Source organism: Macaca mulatta, chromosome 10, assembly GCF_049350105.2.
Source record: "Macaca mulatta isolate MMU2019108-1 chromosome 10, T2T-MMU8v2.0, whole genome shotgun sequence".
Lineage (NCBI taxonomy): Eukaryota > Metazoa > Chordata > Mammalia > Primates > Cercopithecidae > Macaca > Macaca mulatta.
In genome coordinates, this window is record NC_133415.1 from 93,603,277 (window position 1) to 93,625,060 (window position 21,784).

General features: G+C 45.7%; 1 long non-coding RNA gene across 1 annotated transcript in view; it reads right to left on the reverse strand.

Moving 5' to 3' along the window:
• Nucleotides 1-21,784, reverse strand: part of LOC107000402 (uncharacterized) — a 49,590-nt gene that overhangs the window by 27,525 nt on the left and 281 nt on the right. Inside the window, exon 2 of the long non-coding RNA XR_013399953.1 lies at nt 4,346-4,560. This is a non-coding gene — a long non-coding RNA (uncharacterized LOC107000402). The remainder of the gene's footprint in view (nt 1-4,345; nt 4,561-21,784) is intronic.

The window sequence follows — 21,784 nt, forward strand, 5'->3', positions numbered from 1 at the left end:
TGGCCTCCTCAGAACATAATTCCTACAGAGTAGGGGTGAGGAAGGCTTCCTTCTCTCTGAAGGACTCATTTAGAGATATAGATACAGGTTGGGGATGGGTAGACTGAGAGTGCCTTTAGCCTTTTCCCCGTTTGGCCCCACCCTCTGCCTCAATACTTCATCTGTTTTGGTTGAAGGAAATTAGATGCATATCACAGATTAATATTCCAGGATCCTGGTGCTATTAAATATGTCAGTATTTGTGTGTTTCCATAAACATTTCAGTGGAAAGGTAGGGAAGACAAAACAAAGGTGACCAACTTAAAAAGAAACAGGGAGGCAAGCTTACAATAGGAGATGGGCAGCTCTCTGCCTCAGTCTTCCCAGACCTCTGACCTTGCTGTATTAATCCATTCTCATGCTACTAACAAAGACATACCCAAGAGTGGGTAATTTATAAAGAAAAGAGATTTCATTGACTCACAATTCGGCAGGGCTTGGGAGGCCTCAGGAAACTTACAATCATGGCAGAAGGGGAAGCAAACACATCTTCACATGGCAGCAGGAGAGAGAAGAATAAGAGCCAAGCAAAGGGGGAAGCCCCTAATAAAACCATCAGATCTCATGAGAACCTACTCACTATCACAAGAATAGCATGGAGGAAACCACTCCCATGATTCAATTACTTCCCACCAGGTCCCTCCCACAACACATGGGAATTATGGAAACTACAATTCAAGATGAGATTTGGGTGGGAACACAGCCAAACCATATCATTTGCCTTACCCCTAAGTTAACCCTGAGCAGAGCAGGGACTCTCTTATCCCCATCACAGATGTGTGCTGGGCCAGGCACAGTGGCTCACACCTGTAATTTCAGCACTTTGAGAGGTCAAGGTGGACAGATCACCCGAGTCCAGGAGTTTGAGACCAACCTGGGTAACACAGTGAAACCCCATCTCTACAAAAAATACGAAAACTAGCTGGGCATGGTGGCATGCTCCCATAGTCCCACCTACTTGGAAGACTGAGGTAAGAGGATCACCTGAGCTTGGGGAGGTCAAGGCTGCAGTGAGCCATGATCGTAACCACTACATTTGCACCTCGGCAAGAGTGAGACCCCATCTCCAAAAAAATAAAAAAGATGGATGCTGAAAGTGTGGACTCTGGAAGCAGGCTGCCTGGGTACAAATCTAAGGTCCACACTGAGCAAGTTACTAAATCTTTCTGTGCCTCAGTCTCCCCATCTGTAAAATGATCTCTCTCATAGTTATTGTGAGGTGTAAGTGATATAATATTTGAGAAGTACTAATGACGGCACATGGCACGTAAAAATGCTATTGGTTGATTAAATGGTTGATTTATTTAAAGTGGTCAGCACTGGTACCTATGAGGCTCTCCTAGGCATGCACAGTCTGTCCTCATGGGCTACTTCCTTGATTTCCTTTACTAGGATAGAAGCTCTGCTTAGGGAGACCTGTTTTGCCTGTCCCTAACCCCCGGCCACGTTCTGTCCTTGAGGTTTGGGCTAACTCCTTGTCCCCAGGATCCAAAGGATCCTTGATGAGTGAGCTTTAATGAAAATTAAACCAAGTACCAAAGGTTTCCTGTGTGCCAGGCCTTCAGTACTTTGCCTGTATAAATCATTTAATTCTTACAACAGCTCAGTGACATCAGTGCTATTATTATCCCCATTGTACAGATGAAGCAAGAGTCCTAAAGTTTCAGGGCTATTAAACAGAGATGGGATTCAACATGAAAAACCTGAAGGACATAACCACCTCTCTGTCTGCCAAGGACAGAGACTTTGGGAGTTCTGAGACAGGCCTCTCTTTTGTGAAGAAATTCCTAAGCAACTTAAAGGGCCCCAAACCCAGCACAGATCTGGTGGTCTGTAAATATTTACTGGAAATTTATAGAGTAAAACATTTTGCCCTAGATCAATGATTCTTAACAGGGTGCGATTCTGCCCCTGAGCAGACAATCGGCAATGTCTAGAGACATTTTTGGTTGTCACAACCGGTGGGGAAATGTTACTGGCATCTAGTGGGTAGACACCAGGGATGCTGCTAAGCATTCCACAACACAGGACAGACCCCCATGACAAACGGTAATCCAAGTGTCAGCAGTGCCAAGAATGAGAAACACAGGCTCTGAAATCAACCGGCATGTTCATCTTTTCCTTGTATCTCTGACAAGACAAAAGAAACTAGATACTCCCACTGGGCGTGGTGGCTCACGCCTGTAATCCCAGCACTTTGGGAGGCTGACACAGGCAGATCATGAGGTCAAGAGATCGAGTCCATCCTGGCCAACATGGTGAAATCCCGTCTCTACTAAAAATACAAAAATTAGCTGGGGGTGGTGGCATATGCCCCAGGAGGCTGAGGCAGGAGAATTGCTTGAACCCAGGAGGCAGAGGTTGCAGTGAGCCAAGATCACGCCGCCGCACTCCAGCCTGGACGACAGAGCCAGACTCTGTCTCAAAAAAAAAAAAAAAAAAAAAAAAAAAAAAAAAAAAAAAAGAAAGAAAGAAAGAAAGATACTCACAATAGCAAAGACTTGGAATCAACCCAAATGTCCATCAGTGACAGATTGGATTAAGAAAATGTGGCACATATACACCATGGAATACTATGCAGCCATCAAAAAGGATGAGTTTGTGTCCTTTGTAGGGACATGGATGCAGCTGGAAACCATCATTCTTAGCAAACTATCACAAGAACAGAAAACCAAACACCGCATGTTCTCACTCATAGGTGGGAACTGAACAATGAGATCACTTGGACTCAGGAAGGGGAACATCACACACCGGGGCCTATCATGTTGAGGGGGGAGGGGGGAGGGATTGCACTGGGAGTTATACCTGATGTAAATGACGAGTTGATGGGTGCAGCACACCAACATGGCACAAGTATACATATGTAACAAACCTGCACGTTATGCACATGTACCCTACAACTTAAAGCATAATAATAATAAATAAATAAAAGAAAGAAAGAAAGAAAAAGAAAAAGAAAAAAGAAACTAGATACCCCAAAATGCCATAAACCCCAAGAAGGGTTCTGTGCCTTGTAATTTACCTCTGTAAATAGGGCTGTCTCTGTACCTCTCATCCCCCAATTCAGTCATCTCCTTATTCCTTATTTTGGGGGCAATCTCAGAACTGCCCTTGAAGACAAAGAAAATTGTGAATTTCAGGAGGAGGGTGGAAACCTCGTCCTTTGGGAAAATTGAGTTGCTGAACAAAAAACTCAGCAGGCAAGCCCCTCATAGCTCACAGAGGATAAAGCATAGAATATTTTAAATTTCAGCCAGAGAGAACTGACTCTCTGCTCCTTCCATTCAAGAGCTTTTATTTTGCATTTAAATGACAAGGGAGAGGTTGGGGAGCAGGCGGCAGCTCCAGCCTCTGTGAGAAGGGAAGCTGTCGCCCCTCTGAAGTGGCTGCGTTAATGTCATGTCATTACACCGTATTGCTGCACAGGTTAATATAATTGGGTGACGATGTGTGAGCAATGATCCGTGCCGTGTTACAGCTCTGAAACAAATGACATTTAACCAGCCAGTCTGTAAGGCTCCTTGTTATCTACATGGTGAGCAATTGAAACGGAGAAGCAGACCTCTCGATGAGCAACTGATGAATTAGTTGTTGGGTTTCCTCGACAGCCTGGATTTATAAGAGCACAATTCTAACATAATTTATTAGATCTATAAATGGACAGATCCAATGTTTTTACTGAGATTACATCTTGTCACCCTCAGATATTGTGTCGCTGACAGCCCTGTTATAATTTAATTTTATTATTCTGATAAGGTGTTGTTTCTGGGGATTTATTTATTTTTTCCCCCTAAAAAGACATTTTCATTTTTAGCTGGAAAGGAATCAGAAACTTTTATGCTAGCAGATCTCCAGTAGCCACCCAGACAGCTTTTCCATACTGACTGTGAGCTTCTAAAGAGCAGGGCTGAAGTTTTAGCATGAATTAGTGCATGGCCCTTGGCCTGGGGAATGGCAGGAAGACATAAGGGAGTATCTGTCGGGTGGCATTGGGGCTTGTTTGAGGATCTTCCTCTTGTTGAAACATCAGCCAGTGATTGATATCCTTCCATAGAGTTTCTCACCTTCGCAGCCTGTCCGCCCCTCTCCACACCTGCCTTTCAGGCCAGGCAGGGCACAGAAGAGTCTACCCTGGCTCTAGCCATCACTCACCTGAGCATGAAGCTGACATGTAGCTTCCTGGACAACAGTGTCCCACAAAGCTATTCTAAGCCAGCTCCTCCTGACCATGTAAAAAAAGGGGTGTGTGTCCACTCTCAAAGCCCCTCTAGCCAAAGGGTTACAGGTGTGAGTGACCAACACCTACCAGTAAAGGACAGTGGCCATCCCAAGAACTGCAAGGGAGAGGCAATGCTGGATGTCCAGTCCAAAGAACATAGACGGTGAGAAAACACCCGACTTAGAGGCAATCAGATTGGGGTTGATGTCCCTCCAGGTAGCTGTGACTTCAGGCATTCTACTTCTCCTTCATGAGCCATTGCCCATCTGAAACATAGCAGTGATGACACCTGCCTCATAGTCCTGGTGAGAAAAAAATGAGATAATGAACATAGAGTAGTGCTTTATTAGATAAAGTACTGTGCAAAGGAAGGATACCTTTATTAGCATTAGCATCTCTAAGCTCTAGAGATACATTTTTTCATCTAACAGGGATATTTTTATTGTTGTTTTTTATTTTATAATAATGATAAACTTCATATAGCTTTAAATTTTACCAGGTGCTTGCATATGATATAACAAGCTCATTTTCATCTCCTAATAATTTGGTGAAGGTAGGTGACTTCACTGTCTCCTATTTTATGGATAAAGAAACTAAGGCTCATGGAGGTGACCCAGAGTTAGTCCACTGGTTACAGGATTCTAACTCACAATAGAACAACCCCACATCCATGACTTTGTACTTCCAATAAAATCAGGGCTTTCTCTACTCTGGATTCAAATGAAGCAGAGCATGGCTCTGGGGACAATCAGAATGAAAGTTTGTCACCAGCTCCCCGTTCTCAAGAGTTCAGCCACAGCTTGCTCGTAGGAGAAATGATTTGGGTCAATTCACCAAAGCCTGGGGTACAGGTGCTCTAGGGTTTCAGCTCCATTGGCTTTCAGAGCCAGCTTCCGTCCCCAAGGCCAGAGGCAATTCTTGGAGTCATTCATAAAGCCCTCCATGTCTCATGGGGAGAAAAGAAATTAATATCAGAAGTGGCAGCATCTGAGCGGTGGCTTCATAACAGGCTTGAACCTCGACCTCTCGGCTACAACTGGGAACGGCTCAGTCAAGCACGTCATTGACTCCCACAGTCCTGGAACCCGAGATGTGCATGTGGGCTTGTAGGTCACCCAGTCCAGCCCCGTTATTTTACAGATGAGGAGGTTGTATTCCAGAGAGGGGAGAGGGTTCACCCAAGGTCACACAGTGGGTCAGGGGCAAAATCAGGGTTGGAACCAGGTCTCGTGGTTCAGGGCTCTTTCCAACATTGGGCTCCCCATCAGGCATACTTTATCATTGGAAGCTTTTATGAGACCCAGTAAAACAGAGGCTCCATCAAAACACCAAATACGCAATGTGCAGCCCTGCACAGATCTGTTAAGCCATCACGGCAGCAGCCAGGAGTTCTACCCGGGAGGGAGGCCCACACCCCATCACCATTCACCCCCTTGGCCTTGAACCTCTTGCCTCTATCCACTGTGGATTTCAACCCTCCCTTCCTCTCCCAGTTGCAGCCTGATCTTACTCTTAAGGCTTAACGCTAAAATGTGCTGATTTTTCTAGATCTCTTTCTCTGTTCTTATTGAAGTTTTCCTTCCAGAAAATTCTGCCTCAGGCCAAGCTGGTAAATGTTCTCCAGCCTCATCCGATCCTCAAGACCCTTTCCTAGGAGCGGTGTGGGAGAAAAACCAAAGTTTCCAAAATACAATGTCAGCTGAAGTATCGCATCTTCAGGGAAGCCTTCCCTGACCCCAACCACCTCCACTCAAAACTGGATCCGTTTCTCGCATCCTTTGTAAGTAGCTCTTAGAGTTTGTAAGGAGACTTGGGTGTGATTTCTAGATCAGCACGTGTCTCCCCCACTAGAGGGAGCTCTGAGGGGCCAGGGTGCAGCTGCTTTTGTTTGCTACTGTGTGGCCAGTGCTTGTAGGGTGCCTGCCAGGAGGTGGGTGCTCCATAAATATCTACTCAAGGGGGGGATGCAGATGAAGCTCGTCTTCACCCACCCCCAAAAGGGTGAGCTTTTCCTGGAAAATGGGGAATTCTGGGGGCCCTTGGAGGGTCCAAAGAGGATGCACCTTTAAGTAAAGGGATGAGTCCATCTTTAAGGGGAGAGTTTGGGCTGAGACACTGAACAAAGTGAGAGCACCCTGTCCCCACTGCTCCCTTAGCGCTGAGGATGTTTTATGCTGCCCACAGCTGAAAAAGTGCCCCTTGTGGTGGTGGAGGGGGGTAGGTTTACTCAGGATTGAGGTGGCTACAGCAAGACGTCCCCTCCTCCGTGCTTCCCAAGGTTGCTTCGGCTTCCAGGGGCACCTGCCTAGAACCTGGCAGCCCATCAAGGCAGAGGAGGTACAAGGCAGGAGATGTGGGGCAGCCCAGTTCCTGTGGGTCAGCCGGGAACAAGCCCAGCCACCATAAGGAACAGGAAGAGAAGCCCCTGGATGCCCCTCAAGAGACCCCTCTGGAGCCTGTCTTTGGGTCTAGAGGGAGTAGCCATGAGCCTTGGGACCCAGCACAGGGACTGTATCTAGGTGCCAGGGGTAGCAGATCAGCAGAAACTGCCAGGAGTAACCAAAGTTGCATCTGCAGTCACTGCTCTTTGGAAACAGCTGACCAGGGTCCCTGAGGACACAGTTCTCACTTTCTGGGCAACAGGGGAAGGGATGGCCCATGCCTCCAGGACCTAGCAATATCCAGCAATAAGGGCTCCTGGGCAAATTTTGCTGGTGACACAGGCACAATGTCTTTGAGGATGATGCTACAAGGCCTGCCCTCTAGGACGGCACAGTACAAAAGAAATAGAAAGCAAGCTCTGTGTGTCATTTCACATTTTCTGGTGGCCACATTTTCTTAAAGTAAAAATAGGTGAAAATAATGTTAATAATAAATTTTATTTAACCCAATATATCCAAAATATTATTATTTCAACATGTAATCAATATAAAAATATTATTGAGATACTTTATTTCTTTTTTTTTCAAAATGCAGAGAGTATTTTAAATACACTGACAATATAAGTCAATTCTGAATAGCTTGTGGATAGTGGCTAGTGAATTGGACAGCATGGCTCTGGAAGGTCAAGTCAGCCTTCACCTTGACAGTTTCATCTGGTAAATGGGCATATCTCAAGGTTGTCAGGTGTCTGAAGGCTCCAAATGTGACATGCAGAGCTACAAGGACAGGTGCAGAAGCAAGGGGTTTCATAAGCCAGAGAGTGCTCACTGGGCCACACGATTCCCTCTCAACAAAACCAGGCTTACACCGCATTCTAGTGAAACTTTGGTTGGAGAGACCCTGTGGCACTGGTTTTATGGCTGCCCTGCAGAAATGCTCTGCTTTGAGCCTGGGAAATGGAGCTGTTTGAAACAGATCCAGGTTTTCAGCTGCCTGGTCCCTGCGCCCCATCTGCCAAGCACCAGGAATGAGGCAGATGCTAGAAACACATCTGTCAACCTGCCCTGATGGTTTCTGGCACTTCCCCCAGCCTCTCTGAGCCTGTGCCCCCACCCTGGAAGAAGCTGGCACTCTCTGGGTTTTCAGTTCCTAGTACCCACCGGAGGGCAAACTAGGGCATCCCTGGATGTGGCTGCCCCCAAAAATGGGTCCCCCATTCTCAGGGACTGATAGCTCTGTCTGCTTTGCTGCCTCCCACCCCTCTAACACAGCCCCTCTCTGAGACAGGAAGTAGGGTGTAAACCCAACAGTCCCCACAGACACAATGAGCAGCTCTGGGAAGGTCTGCATGGGCTGCAGTGAAGCAAATCCCAGCATGGAGCAGGCCAGTGCCTGCACGGCAAGCGACAAAACCTGCTCCCGCTCTGCCTCTCTCCCCGATAATATGAGTTGTTTTGAGGATGAGATGAGAGTATGTAAACAAAGTTCCTGACAATCAGTACTCAACAACCTCTGAGTAGAACAAGACCGAGAGCTAACAGGGAAAAGAGAGGATGCCTTAACCATAGTGATGGCAGGGCTAGACTCCAGGTCAGAGTCTGTTGTCCCTCGTCTGGGCCATTACAGGTCACCACCACCTGGGGTTCCTGAATGATTTCAACATTATGTAGTTTAAGAGGGAAAAGTCAGTCCATCTGGTTGTGCATGTATTTTATATGCCTAAAAAAGTCATGGGTTAAAAAAAGTTTAGAGTGTCTGACTCTCCTCTGTCATGCCGGCTCCCAGGTCAGAGCCTGGATCAATGTAGGTGTTCAGTAGATACGGTTGATCAGACAAGAGGAAGACAGGAGTGCAAAAAGCAGGGAGGGAAGAGAGAACTCAAGAAATTTGGTGAGGGGTGTAAGGGGTGAGCAACAAAGACACAGCAGAAGGAAGAGGTGGAAGAGGTGATCCAGGGTCGGAGCCTCCCGCTGTCCCGGCCCTGCGTCTTCAAATCCAGCTCAGCCCACCTCTCCCAAAGGCATCCCAGTGGCTGGGTGCAGAGGGCTGGGCACCCTGGCTTGAGCTGGAAAGCCTTTTGCCAACTCCATTTTTCCTCTTAAACCATCAAAGAGTCTAAACGTCAGCTAAATGAGGACCCCATATGTGGAAATATTCATTCTCACATTGATGTTTTCCTTATAAAAGCACGTTGTTTTATGTGTGGGTGGAGGAACTCATTGTAAACTGTTAAATATGATGTAAATGCTAATTTCTCTGCATTGCCCTGTAAAGGAACTCCCTGGGAAGTGCGTCTAGTGGAAGACCATAAAAGAAAATGGTAAAAATAAATTAGGGAGAAACGCGGGTGGTAGCATACGGTGTCTGTTTTGCCAACACGCAGCCATGTGTCTCCCCTCCAAGCTCTGGCCCTAACAGGAGAGGATTTGCATAACTGCAGTGACAGATGCCACCACTTCCCAGCAGCCACCCGGCCTTGACAACTTTTGGGAAACATTCTGCCAAGGTTTGCTTCCAATAAAAACAATTTTTAAAATCACCAAGCATTTCTCCCTTTTGCAATTTTTAACAAAATTATGGTTTCTAGAGGTTTGCATTTCAATCCTGAAAAGAAGAGGCACAACTGATATGATGAAGCTCTGCCTTTAAAACCAACCTAGGTTTCAGGTTGCTCACCCAAGCTTGCAGTAATAACCTTTTCTAAAAACCTCCGATGCACTTTGGCCACATTCAAAAGAGAGAACATGGCAGGTGTCTGGTGAACACAGGCCTCTTTCTCCATCAGTAGCCTGGCCAGTCTTGGCACTCTGTTAACCAAACCCAGTTCTGGATTTTAACCACAACCCAAATTTTGTCACACACAAAAGAATTAGAATTCAGGGTCACACAGCTATTTGTGGAATGAATATTAGTATATTCTTTGCAAATGCATGATGTATGAACTGCATATATTTCTCTGATAAATTGTTTTTAAATATTTCCTCCTTTTTATTAATCGAAGAGGAGCCTCGTGTATCACTGCCATTTTTTCCTGTTTTTCACATAAATTATTTTCTTGCAATGTTCGTTTGTATTATTATTGCCGATATTAAGGCAAAGACTTTTTTTGCCTTGTAAACAAGATTTTGCTTACAGCTAAATGAAAGAAGTGAAGTTAATCACATTGAAATAATAGGTTTAAAAAGGTAATTCAGTGGTGTGGGAATGAAGTTTAATCTTCAGCAATAGAAGCCGTGCTGAGAGAAATGGCAGAAAAGCTTGTTCTGTAATTAAATGGTATTTATCACAGGCAGGTCAGCTCTGCTGGGTGAGAGGCTCCAGGACTTCACAGAGAAGAGGAAGGCAACTAGGGCAGACAAAAAGGGTCCAGAGTAGAGCCTGCAGATTCCAAGAGTGGGCTGGGAGGAAGAGCTAGGTGCAGTGACACCTCCTGGGGTCCGGCTGTCCAACCTTGCACATGTGTACCTCAGCCCACAGCAATGAGTCTGGCAAAAATGTCAAGTGCATCCTCCACATCCCTCCAGAAGGGACCCAATGTACAGCCTCCCTAGTCAGCATTAAACCACATGAGGTTAGAATTTACACAGACCTGGGACCAAATCATACAGCCGGTAGCCCCACTTTCTTCATCTGTAAAATGGAGATAATAATGCACCAATCTCCTGGAGTTGTTATGACAACTTGCAACACAAGATGTAATGTGCCATGTACCATGCCTGGCACTGCAGCAATAATCAATGCTAATTATAGCCCACTAATGAGGATTCAGACCTCAGGCAAAGCTAGTGCAGGTTGAGAATCTCTAGCCCAAAGAGGAAAAAACTGAGCTTCTCAAACAGATGTTTCTCAGGCAGCCTTCTGCAAATGTGGCCAAACTTGTCAGCAAAGCGTCAAACCTGGTGTAAACTGAGGGCATCAGCCTGCAGCTGAGAAGGCTGAGGGCTGATTTCAAGATGGTTCTCGAACAGCCCTCTGCAAACATGTTCAACCCTAATAATAAAACGAGTCAGTGAGTTGAGCCCTATCCCAGATTTCTCTTTCCAGAACTCTGATTTCCTCCGGGAGCTAGATGATATGAACCCCAGATGCTTTGGCTGGGCTCAGACCATGCTGTTCATCCATCTGAGTTCAAGCCCTGAACCTGCACTTGGAAGGGTGTGGTTTTAGATAAGTGAGCATCTGAAGACGAGAGAAAGTGACAGTACTGTGTGGAGAGGAGGATGGAGTTAGATAATTCAGGGACAGTCTTTCATGCTGCCAAGGCCAAGCCCTTTCCTCCCATGCTACAGCTCTTTGCTAGCTGCTGGCTCTTTCTTAGAGGCTTTTGGCCCTTTCACTCACCATTTAGAGGCTTTTGGCCATTTCACTCGCTCATTGATGAGATACTCAGGCCACTGTGCTTCAGGAAGACCAAAAGACCCCATGTGGGGATGTCTCACTTCGGGGAGGACCCTCTTGTCTTTAACTCTGGCCTGCCTGTCTATCAGGGCATTTGCTGGCAGGAAATTTAAGCATCCCTGATCCCCCTTCAATGAACCCCATTTCAGTAGGCCCTGTTTGGCATTCACAGGTCCCTGGGGCTCATGTGCTGTTGAAAGATGCCTTAAAATCAACCTAGTCCTCAATTGGCCCATGTGCAAAAACATACCAGGGCATTCTTCCACATCAGGGCAGCTGAGCCTGGCACCACTCCAGCTTTCATCTCTAAGAAGCTTGAATTTGGGTCCTTTATTAGCTCTCCCATCTTTATTAGTGTTCCGGAGCAGAGTGTCTGCAGCTAAAGTTATTGAATTTTCACTAAAACCTCAATACATGCACGACCCTTTTGTACTTTCATGTTCAAAAAGGTACAGATTTCCAACCACCATCTCCTGCCTCTATCCGTATCTTTCCTCATTACAGGCTGCGGTCCAAAACCAATACGAATTAAATAAATACCCCACTGAGAGCTGCACTTTGGAGAATTGTCTCCTTGCTGTACAGATGTGGGCTATCTCCAAACAGCACCAACATCTTGTATTTTATCTTATATTTGAAAAAAAAAAAAAGAAATTAAAATCCAAATAGTATCCAGGAAGGAAACGTTTGCATGGGTGAATGTTTCATTTCATTCTTCTCCCAGCGTGCCCTCCTCTTTCATCCCATAATGGCTCTTCTCGGCTAATCTGTCTTGAAAACCCGCAGGTAGCGATGTTTATTGATACAAGGCTGACATGCAACTCAGTTTACAGAGACTATTGAAAGTGCATAAATAGTATATTTCACTTGATGTCTACTTATTAATGCAATTCCACTCTGAACATTTCTACAGAAAGAGGTTTTGCCAGATGGGAGATAAGTCTTATGTTATGGATATCCATGCAAGAAAACATTTGGTTTCCGTTCTAAATGTCTGATACAGGCTGTCCCCATGATTGCATTTTTCAGGGCAAGTCACCAAATTCAACATCAATTACTTTGTCTTTTAGCAGTTTAAGGGAAAAAAGTTTGGGTTTTTTGTTGTTGTTAAAAAAAAAATCACTGAAATCTCATAGAAACATTTCAGCCCACCATTTCATATGAACACAACCAATTACTTGTGTAATTTTACAAGAGTAGCTTTAACCATGGTTCACACAGAATCATCTTGTGCCCTGAAACCACAAATTCGACTTCCCAGCAGCTGGTAAGTTTAAATCCCTAACATAATACCCACAGACATTTGTTCCCTTAGATCCACCCGGGATCTGATATTGCCAGACAGATAAGCAGAGTGGAGGAATTCACTTTAGGCATATTGTGGAGAAATATGGCAGGCGGGTCCACGCACTCTGCAAGGCCTTTATGGTCCATCTGTGGAACTGGAATAGGAAATCAATGGCTAAGTCCAGACTGGGGCACTGAATTCTTCCACGTAATCATTTTTTCCTTCCTCCAGTCCCTGGCCCCTCCTCTGTTGAAGACTTAACATCGCCTTGCTCATTTAGAGCATAATTGAGACTCCACTTTTATTTCATCATCCTTCCCCTTTCATTGATCATTGCTAATTTTCTGGCTCAGTGCCATCCGGGGAATGGGTTTCCTAACCCCAGCAGAGGTGCAATTGGAGTCATGGAAATAAAAATGAGTTTGTGCTTTGTCTCATGAACCAAGTCAGCTGATGTGAGGCGCTGACCAGGTGACTCAGGGGTACCTTCTACCCGCCACCCTTCTACCTCTGTGCCAGCCCACAATATCTCCCCTGCCCCCTGGAGCCTGCCTGGCATCTCAGAGCATGTGACCTCAGCATCTTCTGCCATGTAGATAAAAACACCAGCACAATAAGGAAATGATTCCTCCCCAACAGGTGCAAAAAAGAGTGGGTGGCCAAGTGCAGCTGTACCTCCAGGTAGCCAGATGTGAGAATAGTACATCTGTCTGCAGTTTCTCTGTTCAAACTGAATCACTGATTCTTCACTCATGCCTGAGAACATGTGCCAAGGAGAGATTTAGAACCACAGAGTCCCCACCACCCCTCCTCCAGGCATATCGGGATGGGGGCAGGGAAAATTTATAAGGTGTGTATGTCAGAGCTTTGAACTTAGGCAAGTGTAAACCCAGAAAGAAGAAGGTAGCCTACCAGAAAGGAGCAGAAGGGAACAGTACCCAACACACTATCCCAACATAATGTCATACCATCCCTAGAGGGGAAAAGAATCATAACTGTGAGAAATGTGATAGAACTGTCAAAATTATACAAAATCAGCTTCATAGATTGTGAGCCACAAGTCACACTTCTGTTTGTTCTATAACAGGGTAAAAATTGCAACATTTCCATCAAGATATGAAACAGAGACAATAATAGCACAGAAAAAGACCTACCAATGGGATATTCAAGTTATCTGTACGCTGTTACCCATTTCTTTCATCTGACACCTAGGAAGCCTGCTACCAAAGTTTGAAAATCCAAATCTTGCAAAGTATTTGAAGATTTGGAAGCTGTAGTATGCTGGAGTCAGTTCGTATCAGCTCCCAAGAGCTAACTGTTATGTTTTCAGGAAATTTGCAAGCTGGTTAACATCATGTTGGTAACTCACAAAACTGGCCATTATAAGAGTATTTACACCAAAGAAATAGGCAAATGCTATCAGGACTTTTCTTTTTTCAGAGAGCTTGTTGTTAACCATTTTCTAACATCATTGATTAGAGGGCTCTCCTGAGATTGGTCAGCATGATAATTAGATTTAGATTTAGCTCCATCAAATTCTCTTTCAATGCTTTCAAATTGCTTAAGCCCAAGGTTTTCTAACTGCCAATAGCAAGTACCTTGCATTCCCAGAAGTGCCCAAGGATAAATGGGGAAAGGGAACAAGGTGAAGAATGAGCCTTATACACACTCCTGATTTAATAGCCCATCTTGGCTTTGAGCTGTTAGAGTAGGTCTCACTACAGGTTCCCTTTTGTCAAAGTGCTCTGCTGCTCTAAAAGCTTAGTTTAACTGAGATTGCTTCTGTCTGTTTAACTGAGCTATCTGTCCATTTGAGTCTTCAGAGAGGGGAGATTTATGCAAGGCCACACAGTGAGGGCAAGGCTGTGGGAGAAGGATCCTGCATCCTGGACCCAACTTCCCCTGGACTTGTTATATGACCTTAGACAAGCCCACTTTTCCTTTTCTCTGGTGTACAGGTGGACTTGGTGATCTCTCCTGACACTGTTGGCTGTGAAATTCTGACATTCAACTCTGAGTTCTTGGTCTAAATAGACTCTTGAGGGAGTGTGGATAATTTAAGAAACTGAAAGACGAGAGACAGAACAATGCCATCTGATTTTTCAAGAGAAAACATGGAACCATCATCTTGACCCAGACTCCTGAAGTCCCAAGATCTGCTTACTTTCTAGATGATTCACAAGCCCTTGGGAAAGGAACATCAGGAATCTACTTGGGTTCTGTAGGAACAACCCAGCCAGCCATGAGTTGGGGCATCTGAGTCATACAGACCTAGATCCAAGTCCCAGCTCCTCCACCTATATGCTAAGTGGCAATGGGAAATTTACTTAACCTTTCTATCTTTTGATTCCTCCTCTGTAAAATGGATCATAATAATACCACTATCTAAGACTTTTATTAAGAATTAAATGAGATAAGCCATGGAAAGTACTTAGCATCACATTAGCCCAGACTAAACACTCAATAAAGAGCAGCTATTAACATCATTATTTCCTCAGGTGATGGGGCTAAATTGAGAGGCCAGGGAAATGAAATAGACTTGGAATTTGCACTCTCAGTTTTGATCTGCATTGAATCCATGTGTGGGACTGAGGTAGGCCTGGGCTTCTAAGACTGATCGCTGAGTGGACTGCACTCATAGGGAAATTTTGGGAGTATATTAGCCAGGAGGCGATTTTGCACAAGTCAGTTTGGGTTGGAATCAGTTAAGTTTCTTTTTATTTGGAGTGAAAAGAGCAAAAACATACACTTGAGAAGCCACGATGGACTATTCACATCCCAGGCCTGGGCCAGGAACTCATGCCCAGGTCCTCTAGGGAGAGGCTTCAGGAAGAGACTAGTGAGGCTGAGCTCTCAACAGACTTGCTGAGACCCAGTGCATCAGCAGCCCATGTGACAAAGTGTGACCCCAAGAAAGGAAGCCTGGACTTCTCACTTCTGCACCAGACCCAAAGCAGCTTTAATCAATGGGGATGCCGAGAATGGTACCAAAGTCTGGGATATTGCACACCACACAATGGACATTTGCATTCTTGCAGGGAGCACCAGCAGAGGTGGAAGTAGTGAGGTTCCCTACCATGATCCATGGGCCGCAGGTGTCGGCAAGAAAGGAGGAGCAGGAGAGAGAGAATTTAGTAAGTGCTGTTGTGTGGGGAATGAGATTTATTCCTAAACATATAAGGGGCTCCACAACAAAATTGGGAGAACTTTTCAGAGGTCCATAAATGGGGCTATAACCAGTACAATTTGGATGACTTTTGTTAATGTTATCCTGAGTTTAACCCCAATCTGGGGTTCCACATTTTGGATCTGGAATGAAGCATGCATCCATTCAGCAGAAATGCTTTCAAGATATCCTTGTAGACAGGTGGAAAAATGTAAGCTTCAAGGTGGGTCCATGACTGGCTGAATGTACCTAAAAGGAGAGTCTCACCTTGGTGCAAAATTAGAATCACCTGGAGAACTTTGTTTTTTAAATAGAGACAGGGTCTCCCTCTGTCACTCAGGCTGAAGTGCATTGGCACGATCCTGGCTTACTGCAGCTTCTAACTCCTGCCATCCCTCCAAGAAGTGCAAGGTTTTAACCAGATCCTCTGACTCTCAGGCTGGGCCTCCTGACTCTGCAGTCTCATGGCTGTCTTTCCTGAGTCATAGGATGCTCTAGAGTGGGTATCTTGGGTAGAAAATGAACCACAGGACTTTGAATATTGCTTCCATCTCTGAATGCCTGTGCTGCCTCAGAGGCTGAGGCTGCCCCAGTGACCCACCTGCTCCCAAGCCTGGCTCCCACCAAGGCATGCCCACTTCCTGAGGCCTTCTCTCAGGAAGGAAATCCCAGTCATCATAAAAGGAAAATAAGGAAATAAAATCTTAATAGGATTTCATAGATGATATAAAATCTCTACAACTCTGGGTGACAGACACTAAAAAAGATCATTTAGAGAGAAAAAGCTTTCTAAGACTTCCTGTGGAATTGGTTGTCTGAAGAAGCTTGCATGGCGGTCATATATAATGTCAATGGAGGGAGGACCAGAAGGGTCTGGGCTGACTGGGGCCTGAGATCCAGGGAGAGTAGCTTCACCCACTGAGGAGGCTCTCAGGGTCATAAGGCGACACCAAGACATACAGTCCTGTCTGCCTTATGACCTTTGCCACATCCTTCAGGCCTTGACTCAGCCACTGCCTCTTCTGGAACCTTCCCTGACTCCCCTGACTATGGCCCTCCACTTCTTCCCCGGTACTCCTGGGACATGGTTCCATTATACAGCAGTGTTTTTCAGAATGTGTTCACAGAACGTCAGCATTGGTATTGACTGTGTGCATCTTGTTAGAAACAGGCTCCTGAAACCCACTCCTAGACCTGCCATTTCAGAATCTCTAGGGGTGGAGCCCAGGCATCTGCATCTCCAACAAGCTCCATGGGTGTAGGTGATATTTTGTTGAGATCTGGGGGCAAGAAGGAGCCCGTCCTGTGAAGATCTGGGAGCAGAGAATGGCAAGTGCAAAGGTCCTGAGGTGAAAAAGCATTTGGAAAGTCTAAGGGACAGCCAAAATGACAGTATGGCTGGAGAGACATTTGTGAGGGGGAAAAGTGGGAGGAGTTGAGCTTGTTGATATATCAGGAGCCAGATTCTCGGGGGAAGAGTTTAGACCTTATTCTAAGTTTAATAGAAAGCCACAAAAGGCGTCTGTTGAAGACTGAATTATTGGTCGCGATTCTTTTTTTAGAAAAGGGGTATCACTGAAATGCAGTAAGGCGATCACAGCTCACTTGGACCTCAAACTCCTAGGTTCAAGTGATCCTCCCACCTCAACCTTCCTCCCCTTGTAGCTATGACTACAGATGTGCACCACCACACCTGGCTAATCTTTATTTATTTTAGTTATTTTGTAGAAATAAGAATCTTGCTATGTTGCCCAGGCTGGTCTCAAACTCCTGGCTGCAAGGATTCTCCCTGCTTAGCCTCCCAAAGTGCTGGGGTTACAGGGATGAGCCATCATGCCCAACCAGGTCCCAATTCTTTTTTCTTTCTTTTCTTTTTTTTTGAGATGGAGTCTTGCTCTGTTGCCCAGGCTGGAGTACAGTGGCACTGTCTCGGCTCACTGCAACCTCTGCCTCCCAGGTTCAAGTGATTCTCCTGCCTCAGCCTCCTGAGTAGCTGGGACTACAGGCACGTGCCACCAGGCCAGGCTAACTTTTTGTATTTTAAGTAGAGAAGGGATTTCACCAGGATGTTAGCCAGGATGATCTCGATCTCCTGACCTCATGATCCACCTGCCTCACCTCCCAAAGTGCTGGGATTACAGGCGTGAGCCACCACACCAGGCAGCCTGGTCCCAATTCTTTATCCCACTATTATAAATTATCTATCCACACATTTGCTATGGCCTCATGGTGATGAAGTGTACTTCCTTTCCCTATGACTTTGATCTTGGCCACATGACTTGCTTTGAGGAATGGGATGGTGGTGGATGTGTTGGGAGCTGAGGCTCAGAATGTTTTTGCACAGATGGGCTTTCCCTCTAGCGTTCCTCTTTCTTCACCAGGAGTAGAGCATGCCTTAGGTAGCCATTGATCCAACGAGGAATGGAAACAAGTAGCGTTAAGCTGGACCCAACCTGCAGGGCAGAGCTAAACCCTACCTAGATCAGCTGAGCCTCAGCCAACCCTCAGACACATGAACAGGAAATAAATTCTTGCTGCTATACATCACTGGGTTTTGGGGTGACAGGTTATACAGAATTACTGTGAAAATAACTGTGCGATAAAAGCTTTCAGCAGAGGAGTGATTTGACAGCTGTTTCGTAAAGACCACTCTGGCAGTAGCAAGGAGACTGGATTGTGAAAGACACATGGAAATGAGAAAACCAGCTTGAAGCCCACTGCAGTTGTCTGGGTTAGATCCCACAGTGGGTTCGACTGTGGTGGTAGTGGTGGAGATGAAGAGAAGCTAATGGATCCTAGATGTATGTGGGAGATAAGAGCTGACAGGACTTGCTGATAGGCTGAGTTTGGGGATATGACCACACTATTGTGCAATTTCAGAAGGAGGCACACATAGGAAGGTGCAATTTGGCACCACTGGATACACTGAGGAGGGAAATGGAGAAATTGAAGATGGATGAATGTCTTCTAGATTTTTGATGTATGCGACTGGGTAGATGGTGGGGTCATTTACCAAGAGAGGAAGACCTGGGAGGAAGAAAATTGATGAGTGTGGGTTGCAGGGGGACCAGGAGGACCAATATCTCTGTTTTAGCCATGCTAAGTTTGAAATGCCCATTGCATCTAAATGGAGATGTCAATAGGCATTTGGATATATGTATCCAGAGCTCAGTGGAGCAATCAGGGCTGGAGTTATAAATGAATGAACCAACATTTGACGGTGGTGTAGCATGGCTTTGCTCAGGCTATTCCCTTTACCACATCTTCCCCGGCCACTTAGCTCCTATTTCTGCTTTAAGACCCAGTTCAAACATCACCTCCAGGCAGAGTTTGTGGTTTTCACCTCTGTGTTCCCAGAGTTTACTGTAAACAGCTCACATGTTCCAAATAGCCTGCCTCCCCTACTAGACCACAAACTCTGAGACTCTTCATATTCCCAGCACCTAACTGAATGCTTGACACATGGAAGATGCTCAATAACATCAACTTCCTTCCTTCAAGGCATTGGGCTGGGTACTTATAAAAGCAATGCTCCATTTAAACCTCTCCACAGTGCAGAGGGTATGTTGTCATTCCATTTCAAAGTTAATCACACTGAGGCCCTGAGGGATTAAGGTCCTGCCCAAAGTTTCTGCAAGTGGAAGCATCTGGATCTGTCTGATTTCACTGCCTGGGCTCTTACGACGTTGCCTCTGTCCTACTCCTGCCTCCCATCCCCTCCCTCCTCCCGCTCCCTTGCAGCCCTCCTCCTCCCTGGCAGGGCTCCCACGCTGCCTGCGCCTCCACACAGGATGTGCTTCCTGAAGTTCGTGGTCCAGATGGCCCACGGAAGCTGCTCCTCATAAATCACCAGGCCTCGCAGAGCTGTGCTCAGCCACTTTCTCCTCTCAATCTCCCCAGGTCCCAGTGCGTGGGCCCCATCTGCCCAGTCAGCAGAACTGGCTTCTCTAGACTGGGGAGCAGGTTTGTGATCCCCCTTTCCAGCAGGGCCAGGAGCCACGGAGCAGATTCCTGGGAGCTGATGAGGGGACTCACAGAGCATCTTTGTTAGGGACTTGGAGGTGACTACATGAGATGCACAGTGCTTAAAGCTTTGCCCGTAGTGGAGGTGCAGGTTCAAAGGGTTATCAAATCCATCTGCCAGTCAGGCCCTATCACCACTGAGTATTCAGACCCCATTGCTCCCTAAGACACCATGCCACAGGGCAAATGCATGCTTGGCACCACCCAGTCCCCAAACACATTTCCCAATACAGATCAGCAGCTTCAGTGACAACCCGCTCGAGGCCCAGCACACCTAGGACAAGTCACTTCCTTTCCCTGAACTTTCTATTTTTTTATATGTAAATTGCAGATAATAGTATCTGCCTCTCAGCTGTGCTAAGGAGTCAATAGACAGTGTTTCAAAAAGGCACATGGTGAGTCCCTAGAACGTGGTAGGAGTGTAAATGCAAGGAACCCTTGAGTATTGCCCTACTCAAAACTGGGCCAGAAGTGGGGACAACAGGGACCTGAGTCCTTTTTTTTTCATTCCATTACCACCATGTCCATAATGTTCCCAGAGCACAGACTGATCTGTTGTGTCCCTCCTCTGCCTAAAAATCACTCAGTGGTCCTGATGTCACCTTACGCAGTAATTCTCTGTATCTTCTTTTCTGTAACTTTAAAAACTACAGTTTGGGACCACATACTTGGAGGCTGTGGCAAAGTGGGCTAGCTGCCCTCCAAAAATGCATGCTACCACTCCATGGTACGAGGTTGGCAGATCATGATTGCCCAATCAGAACAACACTTTCTAGCCCCTCTTGCACTAGACGGAACCACATGACTACTTCTTATCACTGAAACATGAATGAAAGGGATATGCCTGTCCCTTCCAAGCAGAGGTGCCTTCACCCCACCTTCTCTTTCCTTGTCTGCTAGCTGGAAGAAAGGATTCTAAGATGCAAGGACTTGGTGGAGCCATAAAACGAAAGGTGCCTCAATCTATGAATGGCTCTGTGGAACAGAGAGCCAGCACTGTCAATCAATTACTCACTTTCTGGACTTGAAGGAAAATTGTCTGAGGCCAATAATATTTTACATTTTATCTGTGATAGCAGCTAGCATTACCCTAACTCAAAGGAGTTAAAAGATTCAAGATAGCATAAAACAAATCAATAATAATGATGGTGCAATGTGACTATAGTATAACAGTACCTCACAGAATCCATAAAGGCACATATCTGTGCTGACTATTTAACAGAGACCTATGGATACCACATATCAGTTTGAGTAGACTTAGTGCCCTTGTCTTGCTCCCTATATGCTCATAAAATGACTCCCTTGACTGTTCTATTAAGCATGCCTCTCTGCATCTTGTCACACAACCCACCCACCTACTGGTAGCATCAGTCTGATTTCCATCGGGGCAGCCACCCTACCACTATTCTTAGTCTCTAGGTTCCAACAGGTCTGGCACATGGTGTAAGCCTGGCCGATCAAAGTTCTACCCATGGTAGCAGTGGCTGGCCTAGGAATGGGCACATGCACTACAACCAGTTGAGTCATCAATCATGGTAAATAGCAAGACTTTGACCAGGTATGCTGGGGGAAACACAACTACTCTTTTCTGCTATATTCAACCCTAGAAAAAATGCTAACAACCACGTTGCAAACACAAGGGGAGAGCCTAAGTGAGAATGGTGCCAAAATGGCAGCAGACAAAACCTAAAGAGAGAGAGAAATCAAGCCCCAATTACATCAAACCATGGTCTTTTCACTTACATAAATCAATACATTCTCTTTTTTCCTAACTCCAACTTGAAATGGATTTTCTGACCCTTACAATCAAAACAATCTTAAGTAGAACTCAGGTGGGCCAGCATTTGACAGCCCATCCCTGAAGGATCGGAAGTTCCCCAACAGGACAGCCTCTGGCCTACATGGTACAATTTAGGCTGAGTCCTGCACCCACAACTTCCTTACCAGACCCTGCATCCTCTCCCCTCCCTCCACTCGTCTGTCCCCCATATCCTCTTCCCAATCTCCACACAAACGATGTTGAATTCCCAGAAAGTAGTTATCCTTCTCCTACCCCCTGTCTCTGCTATTTGTTTCCCTACCCACCACCTTTGCTCAACTACCCATAACTACTTCTCAACCTCCCTCAAACCTTACCTCCTCTGTGAATTCATCTCTGAACAACAACTTGTTTCCAATTAATCAAATTCTTTTTCTCTCTTTTTTGTTCAAATCTTGTTGATTCTCTACCAAAACAGATCTGACCTTTAAAAAAATGCCCAAAGAGATA